This window comes from Dermacentor albipictus, chromosome 5 (assembly GCF_038994185.2).
Source record: "Dermacentor albipictus isolate Rhodes 1998 colony chromosome 5, USDA_Dalb.pri_finalv2, whole genome shotgun sequence".
In the NCBI taxonomy this organism is placed as follows: Eukaryota; Metazoa; Arthropoda; class Arachnida; order Ixodida; family Ixodidae; genus Dermacentor; species Dermacentor albipictus.
The window spans coordinates 24,133,857-24,152,729 of NC_091825.1; the positions used below are offsets into that span (position 1 = coordinate 24,133,857).

The window sequence follows — 18,873 nt, forward strand, 5'->3', positions numbered from 1 at the left end:
CCTATTTCATGCAAAAAGATAGGAACATTGCAATTCAGCATCTAAACGAGAGCAGTAATCTATGGTCTTTAAGTAACATACTATCAAACGCCTCTGCTATATATACAAGGTAACTAGGCCAGAAATTACTTCCCGCTGACTATCCCGGTAAATGAGGCTTTCTAAGCCTACGCGGGCCGACCAAATCGAGCGATCCTGGCGGCAACGCAGTTCTCGTTGCCATTTTTGGAGCCACATGCGCACTCGGAGAACGCGCATGCGCAGTCCATAACGGAACAGTGCGCTGGCGGCCGCGGCGGCGTGAATGCGCCTCAAGCCTCCGTATAATTTTTATCGCAATGAATAGGGGCCGATCGCACGGTTAATGTAACGCCCACTTGCATGGATCAGGTGGGTCATGTGCAGACGGTTTCCGCCTGTTAAGAATGCTTACATGTCTTAAATTTACTTGCTTTCATTGTATGTCAGTTTAAGCGGTAGCGAGCAAATAATCATAGTAATAAAGTCGGACTGTATGGTTCCGCATATTTTTCTCACTCCCGATTTTGTTTAGCATGCACATTGAAATGCCGCTGTGATATTATCATGTAATATTTTGTTTTATTACATAGTTTTTTTTCTTGTATTTAGTTTTGTGACGTCAAATTTTCTTCTCCTTCTGCATGGCGAGTCACCTTTCTGGGTGTGAGCCATATTTTCAGACCACAGCTACAACAACGATCATCATTGAAGCACAGAGTGCGAGCGGCTCGAGCTTCGTGACCTGACCGTTGGCCCGCATCTGCTTCCAGGAATCTTTGCGAGCGAACGTCCGAGACAGCCCTTGTGCCCACGGCGTTCCTGCCGAGAGCATCTGCCTGTCCGCCAACTCTACCGACAGTTATTCTCGAGCCCTCCGGCTTCTACCTTCGACCGCCACGTTCTTCCACTAGCCGACGTAGCATTACCGAGCAAACATGAGTGAGTTGCTACCCGAGATATTCTCGTCGTCAAAATTGTAGCTTTTGGCCCACGACATCGGTGTATGTTTTAACGCGACAGCGTTTTTGAGCCACTCGTATGATCGGTGTCGTTGTGGTCATGTATTATAAGCAGCAGTATCTCCATGCTGCGACCCCGTGATGACAAGGGCGCTATTATTAAAATTTTGGTTGTTTAAACTTCAAGAGCATATAAGCAGCCAGGGCGGAACACCTTCCTGGTGATTTGGGTCGTCTTAGGTTTGCTTTTATCCAAATTAGCTGGACAAAAAGCAGCTAGACGGTCTGATAGCGTCTGGTACCTCTATAAAGTAATATAAACATTGCATATATAGCACTGGGCATAGTTTTTTTTTCTGCGTGGTATTGAAGTACATAAGATGACACCCGGAATTAGAAGATGCCGTGTTTTTGCTGTTGTGTTTGTAAATTGGGTCACTGCAATACTTAAGCCTATATATTTATACGCCAGGAGAGCGCTTTGCTCAATGGAGCGTGATTTACTTCTCCGTGGTACCCTCGTTTCGACTTTTCTATAGTCATTGTTAGGCAATTCTTCCCTGGTAAAGTATTACCTACATGTTCGTTACCATAATGCTTGTTGCTCGTTTGGGTTAAACGGGAAAAAATGCGAGTTTTCATACAGCTTTACATGTTCATTCAGAATTGGGAATCATGTAGTGGCATCCGTCATGCGACATCAATACGGTGACGGAGAGCAATCCTCCTATGTGACACAATCGGGGATGCCAACTTAATGACCCATCAGCTATATTAGGCGGTCCCTTACAGCGTTTAGGGGCAGGAAACGCAAGTTGCAAATAATAGTTTTAGTACTGCGTACGTAGCGTACACATCGGCGTTGCGCACGTAAGATCGCTGCGTTCTGCAAAGTGCGCATGTGCAGAACGCAACACGAACGGTACGTGATGCATACGCGGCCGCTGCGTACGCACGCATCCGTTTCTTGCGTGCGTACGTATAGGGAGATTTTCGTGCTGCTGTCGTGCTTCTCGTTTGTTCGGGAGAGCACGAGACCAGCGTTTCCCATAATGGCACTGTCAAAGGCGACCAGCGGAAGGCTGTACTTTTCAATGGCCTAGAATTTGGTTTTGCTGCGTGAAGTGAACGCATAGAACCCATTTCCGGATCCTGCATGGTGGGAATGCATAGCAAAAATAGGAACCTTGAGAAAGTCCTCAGTGCGTGCTGTTGACCTGCTTTTGGCGCACTTCGTCGCAAATGACCGTGCCAGCCTCTGAAAGCAAGTACTCGGTTTTTCTTTCTCTCGATATGAGTCGTGTAATTCATCCGTGTAAAGAGAAAAGGTAAATATAGCTCGACGAAGCGGGAACGCGCCCATACGTTGCATCACGCTAGCGAGATCAACAGCGTCCACTTCGACCGACCGTTCGACGTAATGGCGGGCGCGGCCCATGCTGCACCGGGCGTCTAACGCTCGCCCGCTGACGTACGTATATTCCGTTTCATACATCAGGTGCGATGCTGTGGAGGCTAGAGATACTTTTTGCAGTGGCTGCACTCAAAAACAGTTCGGTGTCTTCGGCGGATGTTCGTGAAACTTTTCTTTATATAAGGTCAGTTCTGAATGAAAATAAAAATGTACTCTTAGAAGCAGTCTAACCATGCGCTCATTCGGCGCTAACACGTTGTTTTATATCAACTTTCTTTTCGTTGCTTTTATTTGCCTCCCGTCGTGGCAGCCTCACATGCATGCTCGCGCGACCAAACGCGGCGAGCAAACGCCCAGCGAAGCATAGACGGAACGTGCGGTGTGATAAAATTTGGAGACCGCACTACTTGCGTAGCTTCCACAGCGTTGCACCTGGTGTATGAAATGGAGCATAGAGTTTCTTACTACATTACCTAGCGGGAAATCTGGCGCTGCTGCGCTGTGGTATGCATGGGAATGCCGGTATATTGTGACTTCGGATTGGCATCGTTCTTGGAGAGACAGGACACCTTGAAGACGCGCTTGGCAAGCACTGTTCCGTTTGTTGCAATGATTTATTTTCTACTAAAACAGCACGTGAAAAGCTGTTTTGGTTTTATTATTACGCAAAAACATGTTTTGTTTAACTATGAGAACTTGTTATTGCGTGTACAGTTATATGTTACGTAATATGTATCAGTGGGCCGCTAAAGTTGGTGGACGGAAGACAAGGTTCGTGATCGCTTTGAAACAGTTTGTCGTCTGTTCTTGCTTTTGTTCGCTTCGTCATGCATTGTAGAGGAGTAAAGATGCAATATGCGCGAATAGAAACATTTATTGAAGATTTTACTTTGAGAAAGGGTTATTTGTGTAGACATATCCACGTTTTAGATGAAACCTCGTACAACACCAGCCAACACGAGCCTCGCAGACACCTATACCGTCATTCGCATGACGGCACGGTGCCCTCTTAAACTCCCATAGACGGTGGTGCCAGATTTCCCTCTAGGTGTTATAGTGAGAAACTCTATGAAATGGAGTATAGGCATGTCGCGGTACTAAAAGCCCTTACTCGACACGCGCTCCTACGTTCCGCAAAGTACTTGCGTGCTGCGTACGTATCGCCATGGAGCAATACTAAAGCTGTCTAATGATAAACGCTGGGGAAAACACGGAATGTTGCTACGGCCAACGTATTGTAACAAAATTCGCAGTTCAGCCACAAACGAGAAGCACCGATTGCGATAGAAAATTGGTAGATAGCTGTGCGAAGCAATGATAGTAATTTTATCGGCCGTACGAACTTGTGAACATTCGCTTACTAATCAAGTTAACAATGCCCAGTTGAAAATGACAACAGAGGTTGTGTTCAGTACTACAGAAATTTCTGTTGTACAACAGGATTTTTCTGTAGTAACTACAGATTCCTGATGGAGCGACAGACTTTTCTGATGTACAACAGACATTTGTTGTTGCTACTACAGAAGTACAGTCTGTCGCATGTCTGTTACAACAGAAAGCTGAAGCTCTACAACAGATTTTTGTAGTACTACAGAAAAATTTGTCATCACTACAGGCACCCTGTTGTCCCGACAGAAATGTTCCTGAAGTAACCCGAAAAACTTCTGTAGTGCTACAGAGAGCTGTTGAAATACTACAGAAACCTATTTTGGCAACAGGCCCCCAGTTGTCACAACAGAAGTGTTCCTGAAGTAATGCGACCAACTTCTGTTGTACTACAGAAAGATGTTGTTGTACGACAGAAACCTATCACTGCAACAGGCCCCCAGTTGTCATAACAGAAGTGTTCCTGAAGTAATGGACAAACTTCTGTTGTACTACAGAGAACTGTTCCACAACGGAAACCTATCGCCGCAACATGTACCCAATGATGACAACAGAAGTGCACTGAAATTGTGTGATGCGACAAGCTTCTGTAGTGCCCGGTTGAAAAAGACAAAAGGAATTCCTGTCGCAACTACTGAAATTCTGTTGTACGACAGAAGTTGTTGACATTTCTTAATTGGGAGACATTTGTGACGTTACGACAGAAATTCTGATTTCGCAACAGAAGCATTCTGTCGCGACAACAAGAGTTCTGAAGTCGGAACAACAGCTTTATATCCTGACAGCTACTCCGACGTTACGACACCAATTCTGACGTCGCAGCAGAAACATTCGGTCGCGACGGCCAAGAGTTCCGAAGTCGCAACAGAAGCGCTTTCCGTCGCGGTCTTTTAAAATTGTATGTTTTCGCATCGGTGGTGTACACTGTACTTTTCTCTTGCGCGGTATTCAATCGCGCTTCTCTGAAGCCAGCAATGCTGATGGCACCGAGACCGGTATTAAAGTCGACGTGGCGAATAGTTATAATTGTGCCGTGACGACGCGGCACCAGCGACGCCCTACCGGCCTCCGCAAAATCGGCCGCTGATCAAAATCATACCATCTGCGGGAATGGCTGCGTATCCGTTTTTTTTTTGGTAAGATGTGGCACACAGGCCTGTGGACTTACATGTGCTGTTACACTGACACATTAGTTAATTTCCCAGGAATATTTCACAAGCTTATGCGAAGCGGAAAAGAAGATTTGGGTTGTTCCACAAAGTTGCGTGACATGCTGTCTCGCTCGGGTCTCATTGATCTGGTACAGTGCTACCGTGAGAAGCCAGTATGCTGTCAGAAAGAACTCTCATCCACGCATGTTTATGTAGCTATGTTGCACTGAACACGCGAATTATATGCGCGCTCAAAGTGTAAAGAACGAGAGACAACTGTCGAAACTAGCAGTAATAACCCTAAAAGTCAACGTTGTCTATTTCTGAATTTCTTATTTAATATGGATATCGTATATCAAAATCGATGTTCTAGCACTGCACGATGTACCTGTCGATGGTACGAACACTCTTGCTCTTCTAGAGATGCGGCACTTGACGCGGTGGAGTGATAGCGGATCTGATCTTGGCCCTCAAAATGCAAATGTAAACAGCACGTCGTACTATTCACATGGGCAAAACGTACACTAGAAAAGCATGTCAGGGGTGGTGTAGTGTGTTTAGAAGGGCTTCACAGAAGCCAATTGGTCTAGCACAGGAAGCCATTCCGGGGGTTCACATAGTGCTCTGAACAAGTCGCGTGTGTATATAATGCTCTCAACAAAATAGTGTCTTGCTGAGTGAGCCTGTATATGACAATGTCTGATGTCCATTCTCGTCTTCCATACGCTGTGCATGCAAAGCAGCATTAGCATATCACTCGGCGCTTCCCCTGTTTCTGCACGTGGAAGAAACCGGATTCCAAAAGGGCTTATCGGCAATTCTTTTTTAAGTGTTCTTTGTAGGACGTCCCACAAAAATACGGCGTCATGGCAGTCAATAAAAATATGCTCAATTGATTCTGGCTTATTACAGATTAAGCAGTTTACCGACCAAGGTACAGAAAGACCTTTGCTTTGTAACCATGGCTTTACAGGGAGAGTGTCTGTATGTAATTGAAAAAAGAACGTTTTAGCAGAGGGTCTCACTGGCATTTTTTTAACGCGCTTTAGCACATCGCGCTCAGGACCTAGCCTGTAGGCAGCTCGGTAAACCGGTAATGGTAAAAATACATCGAGAATATCAGAATACAAACGCTTTTTCGTGACATCACACAAGTATTCATATGAGAACCTTGCCTTGAGCAGGCGTACAGAAGTAACCACTTCACGCAAATAAGGACTGAGCGGTCCAGCTCCAAAAGAAACAGATGACACGACAAAGTCAGATAGATAATCCTGCAATCGTGCTTGGATCACAGTTCTCAAAAACACATCAGTTTGGTCCCGCACAAAGAAGAATCTGCTTACTAGCTGCTTGAAAAACAGGTGTGAGAGCCCTAGCCCACCATTTTTCATTTTGTGAAACAAATTGCACCGGCTTGTGCGCTCCCATTGCGATCCCCAAATAAAGGTCGCAAACACTCGGTGGATTTTTTGAACCGAAGTTCTTGCCATGGCCATCACTTGCAACACGCAGAACACTTTTGCAATTAAAAACATATTACAAACGGAAGCTCTTGCGAACTTTGAGAAGTTATGGCCACCCCATTTATCGGTAGCATTTTTGACGCGTTTATTTTCCTCAGACCAATATTCATCAGCATTGAGGTAGTTATTTAGCCGGACACCAAGGTAATTTCCGGGGGAGACGGTCCAATTCATATTACAATACACCTCGGGGGTGCTCTGCCAGTTGCCATGCCAAAATCCAAGGCATTTCGACCAACTCATCACGCTACCAGTTGCTGTGCAGAACGCCTTAGCAACACTGACAACTTCCTGCACGCTTCTAGCATCAGTGCAAAACACGGCTATGTCGTCCGCGTACGCTAAGACCTTAACTTCACTGCTGAAAAAAGTGAAGCCTCGAATACATGGTGTTGCAAGCAAACGTAAACAAAACGGCTCCAAGTATATCGCAAAAAGTAGAGAGGACAACGCACATCCTTGTTTCACACTCGACCGCACAGGAATTGACATACTTAATTCTTTGTTGATCACTAATTTTGCTGTGCAATCATGATACACCATTTTAACGCCTTCAGTAATTACAGATCCAACATTTACGTGCTCCAGCAATAAAAACAGAACTTCATGTACAACTTTGTCGAACGCTTTATGTAAATCTAGCTGAATCATAGCTACGCGGTCATGCATTGCGTCACAACATTCCAGAATACTTCTTGCTATGTGTATGTAAAAATTGTTCTACCTTTAATGCCACAGGTTTGATGCGGGCCAACTGTGGCTGGTGGCTGGTGGCTGGCTGTGGCTGGTGTGTTTAGAATATGTACATGTCGTGTAATTGATCATTTTGTTTGAGTTTGTGAAAAGGCAATAAAGAAAAAAAAAGTCAGGGGTGGTGTAGTGGTATGATGGCGGGCTCAGAATCGGGAGGTCGCATGTTCGAATCCTAGGCGAAGACGCTTTTTTTTCTAATTTTTTTTACTTTTATGTTTTTCTTTTTTGTACTAACAAATTTACATAACCTTACGGACGTCTCTGTCCATTTTTCATTAAATATTGATCAAGAACTACAGAACTTTCTACTACAGGACGTCCCACTACAGACAACAGAACTACAGGCAACAGAACTACAGAAACAACGTCCCAAAATACGACAGACTGTTAAAATTTCCTGTTGTGTTTTTCAACTGGGTGATAGAATGTGTAAGCGTGACTCAGCGAGTACGTAGAAAGAAATACATACAGAGACAGCACTGTCTTTGCGTATCTGTTTCTTTCTACGTGCTTGTTCAGTCGCGCTTACACATTCTATCATGAATTCAAACCAACTAGCCCGTAAACGTCTTTTAACTAAATTAACCAGCGTAAGGTAAACATGAGCACATCTCTCTCGATGAGCGCTGAAACTCGGTGTGAAAATTCTGGACCGAGGAATCGCGGCAGCACCAAGCCAATTGACCTTCGTGCATGTATGGCTTTCGCAAGAACGAAACATCGGAAGCACAGCGCATACGAAGCTACCGGCCCTACGCGCACTCTGCAAACATCGCAGATAGCTTTGAAGATGAGGACCGCACGGGCGCGCACTTTAGCCACGTCGCAGATTGCTTTCAACACACGCGAGCGCCGGCAACGCGTCCTCAATTCGTCCGCCAAAGCGTCTACTACGGCGCCCACGATTCGCGTGGCCGTAGCAGACGCCGTGATTGCCTCCTCTCTGTACGGAGCGGCGGACAAGGAGGACAACGAGGCACCGCAACAACCGCGGGAGAACGCCCCTCCTCCCGTGCCTCACCTTCCTCACACGCGCGCCACAGGAGAGGGCACGCATCCGGGCCGCGTTCCTCGCTCGCGCATTGAACCGCGTTCGCCGGTTTACCCTCACATGCTTTCACTCATGCTGAACATCACGGCGATGGGGACGGCATAAATGCCTAGTGCCAGCCGACAACAAGTTACGCTCAATCTGCCTCCAGGCAGGTGGGCTGCCTCCTCAGCAGAGCCATCATGGCTAACGCCCCAGCTGGGAACCACCGCCGCAGGCCGAGCGTGCTTCAGTGGAACGCGCACTCGTTGCGGCGGCGACAAGCCGACCTCTCCTTGCACCTCCTGCAGAGCGACTACGACGTACTTGCTTTGCAGGAGGTGTACGCGACTGCAGATGATTTGCGTCTACCTGGCTACGTAGGCTACAGCAGCCGCACTTCGTGCACGCTGCAACCCTGTACGGCGACCCCATGTCTCAACAAAGAACATCCACAGGGACCTCCCCGCTGTGCGGTGTACGTGCGGGCGGGTGTGCTGCAAGCTGAGGTTGATGTGGCGGATCTGACTGGAGGACCACTCGAATGCTGTGCTGTTCGTGTGCGTCTTGGAGACGTTAACACCACTGTGGCCAGCGTGTATATCCGACCGTGCCAGCCCTGGGATCCCTCGTGCCTCCTGCAGCTAGCCCGTCGTCTCGGCAGAGAGTTCGTCCTCTGCGGAGACATCAATGCTCACCACACCATCTGGGGCAGTCGCCGCTGCTGCGGGCGAGGTAGCAGAGTTGTGGACGTTGTTAATCAGCTGGGTCTGAAGGTTCTAAACACCGGGGCTCCCACTTTCATCCGGCGCACATCCCGTGCCATCAGCACGGCAATTGACGTGAGCCTGGCCACTGAGGGCTGCCGATACACTTGGACACCGCAACCGGACACCTGGGGGTCCGACCACTTCCCTATCGTGCTGGCCCCGTTCAGGGGCAAGACACCCAGGATGCGCGTGTACGCCACTGTCGATTGGAGTGCTTTCCGTAAGCTGGGCCAGCAGGACACCAGTACCGCGGACTTCCTGCAGCTCGTTGCGGAGAGTGGCCGGGCAGCCACAGTCTGGTCCACTGCGCAGGAGGGCCAACCAGCACCAGACATTCGGCACCTCCAGCTACGAGCTGCCAGGCGCAGGGCTGAACGTAGAGCACTGCGAACCAATCAGGCGGAGCACTGGACGGAACATCGTCGCATCGACGCCGCCTGCAGACGACACTCCCGGCAACGCAGGCGCCAAAGCTGGCAGGGCATCTGTGCCACGATCATCAGGGCGCCGGATGGAGCTCGTGCCTGGCGCCTGCTGAGGGCCTTGCTGATAGGACCTCGTGTACAACGACAGGTGCTGTCAGCAGCCATTTCCCTGGGCATCTCCGCATCTACTCTGGCGGAGTTACTAGCCGACCGGTTTACCGCCCGGCCCCTGGTACAGCGGGTCCTGCCTCCGCCAGAAACTGGGCCTCGGCACCTTCCCCCCACCTGTCACCATCCGGAATGGGTGCTCGAGCAGATTAATGCTCTTTGCTGCGAGCCCATCCGGGTGCACGAGCTGACGGCTGCCCTAGGGCAAAGCAAGCGACGGAGCGCTCCAGGAGCGGATGGAATCACGTTCCAGATGCTTCGGAACCTGCAAGATGCAGAGCAAGACCGTCTCCTGGAGTACTTGAACACCATTTGGAGCACTGGGGCTCTCCCAGACAGCTGGCTCACCGCGGTGGTGGCACCAGTCCTTAAGCCACGGAAACCTGCGGCGGCACCCTCCTCGTACAGGCCGGTGTCCCTCACCTCTGCCGCCTGTAAGGTGATGGAGAGGATTGTCCTGGCATGCATGGAGTGGATTGCCGCGCAGGTGCACTACTTCCCGGAGCAGCAGACCGGCTTCAGGCGCCACCGCTGCACTGCCGACTCCATCGCCGATGTCGTGGCCACCCTGGAGGATGCAAAGAACAGTGGTGACGTGGCTCTTCTCGTGCTGCTTGACGTGCAGAGCGCCTTTGACAGCCTGCCCCACGAAGTCATCGAGGGCTCTTTAGATAACCTCGGCATCACTGGCAGCCTCAGGCGCTTTGTCTCTGCCTTTCTTGCGGGAAGAACGTTCCGAGTACGAGTGGGCCAGGCGCTCAGCACCCCTCGAGTCATCACCACCGGCGTGCCGCAGGGATCGGTGCTGAGCCCGTTTCTGTTCAATGCAGCACGGGCAGGTCTGCCAGCCGCTCTACCGGCAGACACCCGGCACCACACGCAATGCTGCATCTACGCTGATGATGTGGCGCTCTGTGTCCGGGGACCAAGGCGGTGCCTTCCAGCCGTCCGGAGATCACTGCAGGGGGCCCTGGACGCAGTGACGACATTCCTCGGGAGCATCGGCTTAACCGTCTCTCCTGCAAAGACGGAGGCCCTACTGATACACCCGAGGGCTGCCTCCCGCCTCAGCGTCCACCACTTGAGAATCGGCACCGACCCCCTTCCGTGGAAGCAGACAGTGACGTACCTTGGCCTCACCATAGACCACCGGCTGACGTGGATCCCGGCAACTAAAGCCCTCAGCGCCAAGCTGCGCCGTGTTCATGCAGCCGTGGGCCGACTCCTTCAACGAGGCCGAGGATGCTCCACGAAGTGGGCCCTGCGCCTGAACAAGGCTGCAGCAACATCGTCCTTGTTGTATGCCCTGCCGCTGGTTTCCCTGACGCATGCCAGGAAAGCACAACTAGAGGTTCTGCACAGGACGGTCATCAGAAATGTCCTGGGGCTTCCAAGGCACTCCAAGATCGCCGCAACACTGGCTGAGGCCGGCGAATGGCCACTGTCACTGCTCATGTTGCAACGGGGACTGGGGCATATTGACAGGCTACATCGCGCACCAGACGGCCAGGCTCTTCTAGACCGGCTCCGGAGCCTGCCGGCTTCACGTATGGGCAACCTGTGTCGCCTCTATGAGGAGACAGTTCCTCAACTACCTGTGGCAGTGGCTCTTCCTCCTCCCCATCACGGACCTCCGGATGTGCACCTTTCCCTCAGGGGGTTAGCCAAGCGGAGAGCACCAGCCGCAGCCCTGCAGCAGGCGGCAGCCTGCAAGCTCCAGGAGGAGTTGGAAGGACACCTGCTGGTGTTCACGGATGGTTCAGTCCTCCCCAGTGGGTCGGCTGCAGCGGCATGCACAGTTTCAACTCTCGCCTGTCACAGGCAGTGTAGGCTCCCGTTTGCAGCAAACTCTACTGCAGCTGAGCTCGCGGGGCTGCACCTGGCTGCCGACCTCCTTGCTGAGCACCTTCCCCAGCAGCCGGTGGCGGTGGTGTGCGACTCCAAGCCAGCGCTCCAGACCCTCGTCAACCCTCGGCGGGCAGGACTTACAGTGGTGCTGCTGCTTGCCAAGTTAACGGCTCTAGCCACCGCCGGACTCCCAATATCCTTCTACTGGCTGCCCTCACATGTCGGAGTAGCCGGTAACGAGGAGGCAGATACCTACGCCAAAGCTGCCCATCATGATGTAGTCCCTGTCACCAGAGCGGTAGCGGCTTCGGACTACACAAGACATCGGCTACGGTGCCTGCTCACCTCCATTCACCCGGACCCCCGAGTGGCTAGTGGCAAAGCCCCCAAGCCACTTCCAGAGAACGGCCTCTCCAGAAGAGACCGTTCCACACTCCTGCGCTTGCGGACTGGCTGCACCTGGACTGCGGCCCGGCTGTACGCCAAGGGCCGCGCCACGTCGCCTGCCTGCAAGAGGTGCGGGGACCCCGAGACTCTGGAGCACCTTCTCTGTGCTTGCCCATCCTTGGCGCAGGAACGCTCCACAGTGATCAACACCTAGAGACGCCACGGCCTTCCAGCGGCCACAGAGACTGACCTGCTGTTCCCAGTGTGTCCACAGCTCCCTGCGCTGCGAAGCCTGCTGGAGTTTATAAGTTCCACGGGAATAGACACCCTATAAGCGCCCGCTACAACGCTGGCAACTTTACTGAGGACTGCCACCTGTCGCGTTTAGTGGAGTCTATTAGGCCACATCCTCCCTCTTTCTCTATCATCTTTCACTACCCATTCCCTCTCCCCTGATGACGCTTCGCCGTGCTCCCTGACGGGTTGCAGAACCAAGCGTCCTTCCTTTCCCTAGATCACTACCATCATCATCGGCATAAATGCGCACGCAGTGTCCACATAATTGCTATCGCAAAAAAAGGGGACCTCTGTCAGTGCAGCGACACGGCTCCAGCAACATTCCACGCGGCACCCCTCATGACCATTTCAATCCACCATTCTTCTGCTAACTTCTCTCTCGTTTTTATTTTGCTGGTGACAATATTTTAGCAGTCTTTAAAATATATTAGCTGCCTTTCTGCAAGCAAAACAAATTTTCACATATGCAAGAGCTACTGTCGCGAGTTCACTGCACCCATGCTTTCTTTACTTGATTGCAGTGTATGTAACATTTCCTTTCTGGAGCGCATTACTGCTTGCCGCTGTCACTAGCAAATGTGCGATAAGCGGTGATATTACTAAATATTAACATTTCGATTACTTTAATTCCTCTTGCACTGCCACAAAATTATTATTGTACCTAAAGAAGGCCCCCTTAACAGACAACGCTGACTTTTTTAGTAACTTATCAACTGCAGCAATAATGAATAGCCGCTTGCGCTTGTTGTTTTTCCATCCTCGCGTCAACAGCGCAAAATGTCGACTACAGCACACGAGACGAGAAGACGACACCACAACCGCTTGTGGTGTCGTCTTATCGTCTCGTGCCCCGTCAACGTTTCGCGCTGTTGACGCCAGGAAGCAACAGTGAGTCTTCTCCGCTCGCTTCACAAGCAGCGCTGCCAGCGAGATATAAAGAAACCCGCAAGTCGACACTTCCAGAATGTGAAAAAATCACGCGAGACGAGTGCCCAAAATCCAACAAAACCAGCTAAATACAGAACATAATTAGAATCCCATTCAAAAGATTTTTCATTGCGTCTACGTAAAACACAGTAAAAGAACTTACACTGGAAAGTGTTCCTATTCTTCCAATATCGAATATAAGATATAAATTATCAATATAATAAGTTGTTTTTCCTTGTGCGACTGTGAAGTGCGGAGACCTATTGCGAAACAAAACGAAAAAAAAAGAAAGACGCCTGCGACCACTGGCCAAAAAACAGGATGAGTAGTGATTAAAGAAAAATGTCTCCTGGTTCATCTGGGTACCGTCGGGCGTCCTCTGTGCGTGTCCAGGCCATCGCCGTCCCCGCACATCTCCATCGTGCCCATTTTGTGAACAACATCCTCGGTCAGCGCGCTACTGAATCAGCAAGTACCCTTCAGCACTCAGGTGACCTGAAGTCAAAATTGCAGAGTGGACTGACACGAGCATGGCGAGATATCCTTCAGCGGCGCATAACATCTGGGATTGATTTTGTGGTATTTGCAGTAATGCTTGCCCAGCGGAGAAAAATGGTGCCGCAACAGTAACAAATGTTACCGCGTAGCAGCGTGCGCGACTAAATTCCCCGTGCTTTGCACAAAGGATTCTTTGCAATAGCGGCACTTGGTTCGTCCGGCGTCCCCTTACATTTATTTCAGTGTAGATGCGATGGTTCCCGTAATCAGTCTTTCAAACTTTTTAAATCTCTCATGGGAGTTATTTCACGAGGCAAAGTCCCTTTAAGCGCGTATACGAAAATGGCGCAGAGTAAAACTGGTAACTGCCCAAACTACTAGAGCTAGGGTTCACAGAAGGCATGGAGACATGGAGGAAAAATGCAAAGCGCACTCTTTGTGGATTGTGAAAATGCCCTCTGATTTTCCAATTCAAACACGTAAAGCACAAATTGTCAAAACCATTTAAGTTTTTGTGACCCCAGTAAATAAACCAACGTCACATGGAAACCTCTAAAATTCCCGCTGCTCGCAAGAGAAAAATTTTCGCGCTTCGCAGCACAAGAAACCATTGAATTTAGATATATTACCTCTGAAATAGCAACATTGTTCAGAAGGACTGGTTGACAACAGCGCTCTGCAATATTTCAAGCCTGCTAGCTTTCAGCTCCGACTGGATTTGTTTTCGTGTATGCAATATATGCGATAGTCAATTTGTTTATCCTGGTCGCTTGGTTACTCTGAGACCAGCCACGTTCTTTCCCCGAAAGCCACTGCTTCTTTTTACCTGTCGAGGCAAAATAATAATAAAAGAATAAAGAAATCAACCATTTATATTCGTTACAGTAGTGAAGTAATTTGGCTGTTTGCATTTTGAATATCTTCGGCATGGTACCGTTACTATGGCTTATTATTTTGTACTGTCTTTCTATTGATATGTACCCTCACCCAATACTCTTCGGAGCCTGTGACGAATAAATGAAGAAATGTATAAATAAATAAATAAATAAATAAATAAATAAATATGTGGCACAGTTTGTGTAGGCGTCATGCAGACAGCCTACTATATAGGGTGTTTAGTTGCAGTACAGCCCTTCCATAAATGTCTTTTCTTGCAGGTAGCGCAAGGTTATTCTTTCACTAAATGAGCTAGACAATATTTACATTAGAAATGAAAACACATAATGTGTAATTAACAAATTGTCATTATTGCAATGTTAAACAATTACGGCAAATATTGTTCACGTAATGTTGTTGTTCACGTAATGTTCACAATGTTGTTCACGTAAACGGCCTCAAGCCGCACTTCGGCCCTCTTGTACCCACCTGTTAGATCGCCAGGATGGCTCCACCTTTCTCGACGGGGGCATTTGTAATGAAGAAAGGAGGAGAATGGCATACCGATCATCATCAAGAACAGAGGGCACGAGACCGGCGTTCGAAGACCACCATCTTGCTCTCCGCGCTCACTGTTCCGAGCTACCGCCCGTTTGTTGGACTCGTCCAATAAACCTCCTTACATTTGGTGGATCGTGCGGGGTACGCTCATCGCCGACACCCTGGAACTCCGATCCCGTACGTTGCACTCGACCATGCAAGCTGACGCAGCCCAACCGCCGCCATCTCTCCCGGCCGCCGTTTGCCCTGTCCCGGTTCGCCAGCGAGACCCCCCGGTATTTTCGGGTACGGAAGACCAGGACGTCGAGGACTGGCTGTCGTCCTACGAAAAAGTTAGTGGACCCAACAAGTGGGATGACGCTACTAAGTTGAGTACCGCGAACTTTTACTTGGCTGGCGTGGCGAAGCTGTGGTATACGAACCACGAATCAGAATTTGAAAACTGGTCTGCTTTCAAGGAGGCAATATCTGCCGTTTTCGGTCGCCCTGCCGTGCGGAAGTTACGCGCCGAGCAACGGCTGCGCACACGGGCACAGGAACCGAATGAAACATTTACCGCCTATATTGAGGACGTACTCGATCTCTGCAGGCGCGCCGATGCCTCAATGAGCGAAAGTGCCAAAATACAGCACATCATGAAGGGCGTCGACGACGATGTCTTTCAGATGCTTCTTGCGAAGTCTCCTGGCACAGTGTCTGAAGTGGTAACTCTGTGCCACAGCTACGACGAGTTGAGAAGGCAGCGGGCTCTCACCCGACGTTCATCTCAGACGTACAATCAACCGCTCGCTGCACTGGACATCATGCCTGCCCAGCCATACCTTATCGCACAAATGAAAGAATTTGTGCGTGAGGAGGTGGCCCGTCAGTTGTCTCTCCTGCCGTTTGCTCAGCGTCAGGAGCTCCCACAACAGCAGCAACTGCAGCGACCAATCCCGTTGGCTCCCGTGCTTCGACACGTCATTCAAGAGCAGATTTCCGAGGCCATGCCGGTGCCCATTCAGCAGCAACCTGTCGCCGCGCCTCTTAGTTACGCTGAGGTAGTAAAGCGGCAGCAGCTTCAACAGCCCTCACCACCCCATGGTGTGTCGTATGCTGCAGCCCCGATTCAGCCGTCCGTGACATGGTCTGCTCCCATCCCTGCAAATCCCTGGCGAACGCGCGACAACCGGCCGATCTGTTTTGCGTGCGGTGGCCCTGGTCATATCGCCCGATTCTGCCGCCGTCGCGCGCCAGGATATTCAGACGCCCGTTCACCGAACTACATAGATCGTCCCCGCTCTCGTTATGAAGATCCGGGTCCCCAACCAAGCACGTCTTCACGTGACTATCCGCAACCCACGTCTCGTCGCTCACCTTCACCCCGTCGCCGCTCCTTGTCGCCCATGCGTCGTCGACCAGCCCCTGAAAATGAGGGAAACTAGCCTCCGCAGTTCGTGAGGCAAGAACTGCGCTGTCGAAATGCTCAAGTCCTCGAACTTTGCCGTCGAATATTGTCGAAGTTTTCGTAGAAGGCATCCGTGCATATGCTCTTGTCGATACCGGTGCTGCCGTTTCTGTTATAGACGCCACACTTTGCCGCAAGCTTCGGAAGGTGACCACGCCTCTTGAGATGATGCCCTTACGTACAGCGAATGGAGACCCTGTTCGGCCTATAGCTGCCTGCACTGCTCGACTTATTATAGCTAAAGAACACTACATTGTCGAGCTTATCTTCCTTTCCTCTTGCTCGCACGACATTATACTTGGCTGGGACTTTCTATCGTATAATCACGCCGTTATTGATTGTGCCAGATCTGAACTTGAGCTCTTCCCCTTGTGTGACGAGTCCTACTACCCCGCTCATCAAGCCGCACACAAAATAGTCGTCACAGAAGACACAGAAATTCCGCCGACAGCAGCTGTTTTGCTCCCCGTATTCTGCAACAGCATATGTGATGAAGCTGCATTCTTTGAACCATCATGCCTTCTTCTAAATCGGAAGCCACTTCTTTTGCCTTATTCGACCCTCTCTATTTCGAATGGAACAAGCGCTCTCTGCCTCACAAATCCTCTTCCATATCCCATCAGACTGCTTAAAGGTGAATCCCTTGGATGCGTGCAACCCATTGATGTCGGCCAAATTTTTTCCGTGCAGCAAGATTCAGCTCGACGCGACCTCGACGTCATCAGTGCTCTTACCCCTTCTGATGTTCCAGCTGCTGACCTATTCGATTCGTCCATCGCAGACGGACTGTCCCCATTTGAACGCACTGCTCTTCTCTAGCTGCTCTACAAGTTCCGCGACTCCTTCGATGTTGCCCAACGTGCCCTTGGCCGAACTTCTACCATTGTTCACAACATCGACACCGGCTCCAACTCGCCAGTGCGACAACGCCCTTACCGCGTCTCCACCGCGGAACGTCAAGTTATTACCGACCAGGTTGACGATATGCTTAAACGCGACGTTATTCGCCCTTCACAAAGCCCGTGGGCATCCCCTGTGGTTCTCGTTAGAAAAAAGGATGGATCGATTCGCTTCTGCGTGGATTACCGGCGCCTAAACAAGGTCACTCGAAAAGACGTGTACCCTTTACCCAGAATTGACGATGCCCTTGATTGCCTACAAGGTGCCGAGTTTTTTTCGTCGTTAGATTTGCGTTCCGGGTATTGGCAGGTACCTTTAGCAGAGGCCGACCGTTCAAAGACAGCCTTCGTCACGCCTGACGGTCTATATGAATTCAATGTCATGCCCTTCGGCCTCTGCAATGCGCCTGCCACCTTCGAACGCATGATGGACTCGGTTCTGCGGGGTTTGAAGTGGCACATGTGTCTCTGCTATCTCGACGACATTGTTGTCTTTGCGCCAGATTTCGCAACCCATCTAGAACGCCTCAACCATGTCCTGACGTGTCTGAAAACCGCTCAGCTGCAACTAAATCCCAAGAAGTGCCGTTTTGCTGCGCGAAAACTTACAATTCTTGGTCACGTTGTATCAAAGGATGGTGTGCTTCCGGACCCAGCTAAATTACGTGCCGTGACTGACTTCCCCAAACCGACGACTCTAAAGCAGTTACGAAGCTTCATAGGGTTATGTTCCTACTTTCGTCGGTTTGTGCGCAACTTCGCCTCTATAATTGCGCCTTTGACCCAACTACCAAGCAGCGCCTCCAATATCTCGTCATGGTCTTCTGAGTGTGACCAAGCCTTCTCCACCCTTCGCCGTCTCCTGACGTCACCACCTATACTGCGCCACTACGATCCTACGGCCGCAACTGAGGTGCACACAGACGCCAGCGGTGTCGGCCTCGGTGCTGTTCTCGCGCAACGAAAGCCTGGGTTCGCAGAGTATGTCGTCGCATACGCCAGCAGAACGCTCACCAAGGCTGAATCAAACTATAGCGTCACCGAGAAAGAATGCTTGGCAATAGTCTGGGCGCTTGTCAAGTTCCGCCCTTACTTATGTGGCCGCACGTTTGATGTAGTTACGGACCATCATGCATTATGTTGGTTGTCTTCGTTGAAGGATCCGTCAGGTCGCCTTGCCCGCTGGGCTCTTCGACTTCAAGAGTTTGACATCCGCGTTATATATCGTTCCGGACGCAAGCATGCCGATGCTGATGCACTGTCGCGGTCACCACTATCCACCGAAACTGCGTCCATATCCACTATAGACCTTCCATTGTCAGCTCTTGACGTCGCCACCGTCTCCTCTGCACAGCGCCACGATCCCTGGATCGCTTCGCTTCTTGACATTTTATCCGGGGCACCCACTCTTTCGACCACTCGAACTCTGCGACGCCAAGCTTCGCACTTCAGCATCCGTGATGGCCTCTTGTACCGGCGCAACTACTCGCCAGATGGTAGGAAGTGGCTCCTAGTTATCCCTCGAACGCT

At 50.4% G+C, this 18,873-nt stretch overlaps 1 long non-coding RNA gene across 1 annotated transcript in view; it reads left to right on the plus strand.

Moving 5' to 3' along the window:
* The first annotated feature begins 710 nt into the window (after positions 1 to 710).
* LOC139059856 (uncharacterized) overlaps positions 711 to 18,873 on the plus strand; it is a 32,372-nt gene continuing 14,209 nt past the window's right edge. The window contains exon 1 of the long non-coding RNA XR_011514414.1: positions 711 to 960. This is a non-coding gene — a long non-coding RNA (uncharacterized lncRNA). The remainder of the gene's footprint in view (positions 961 to 18,873) is intronic.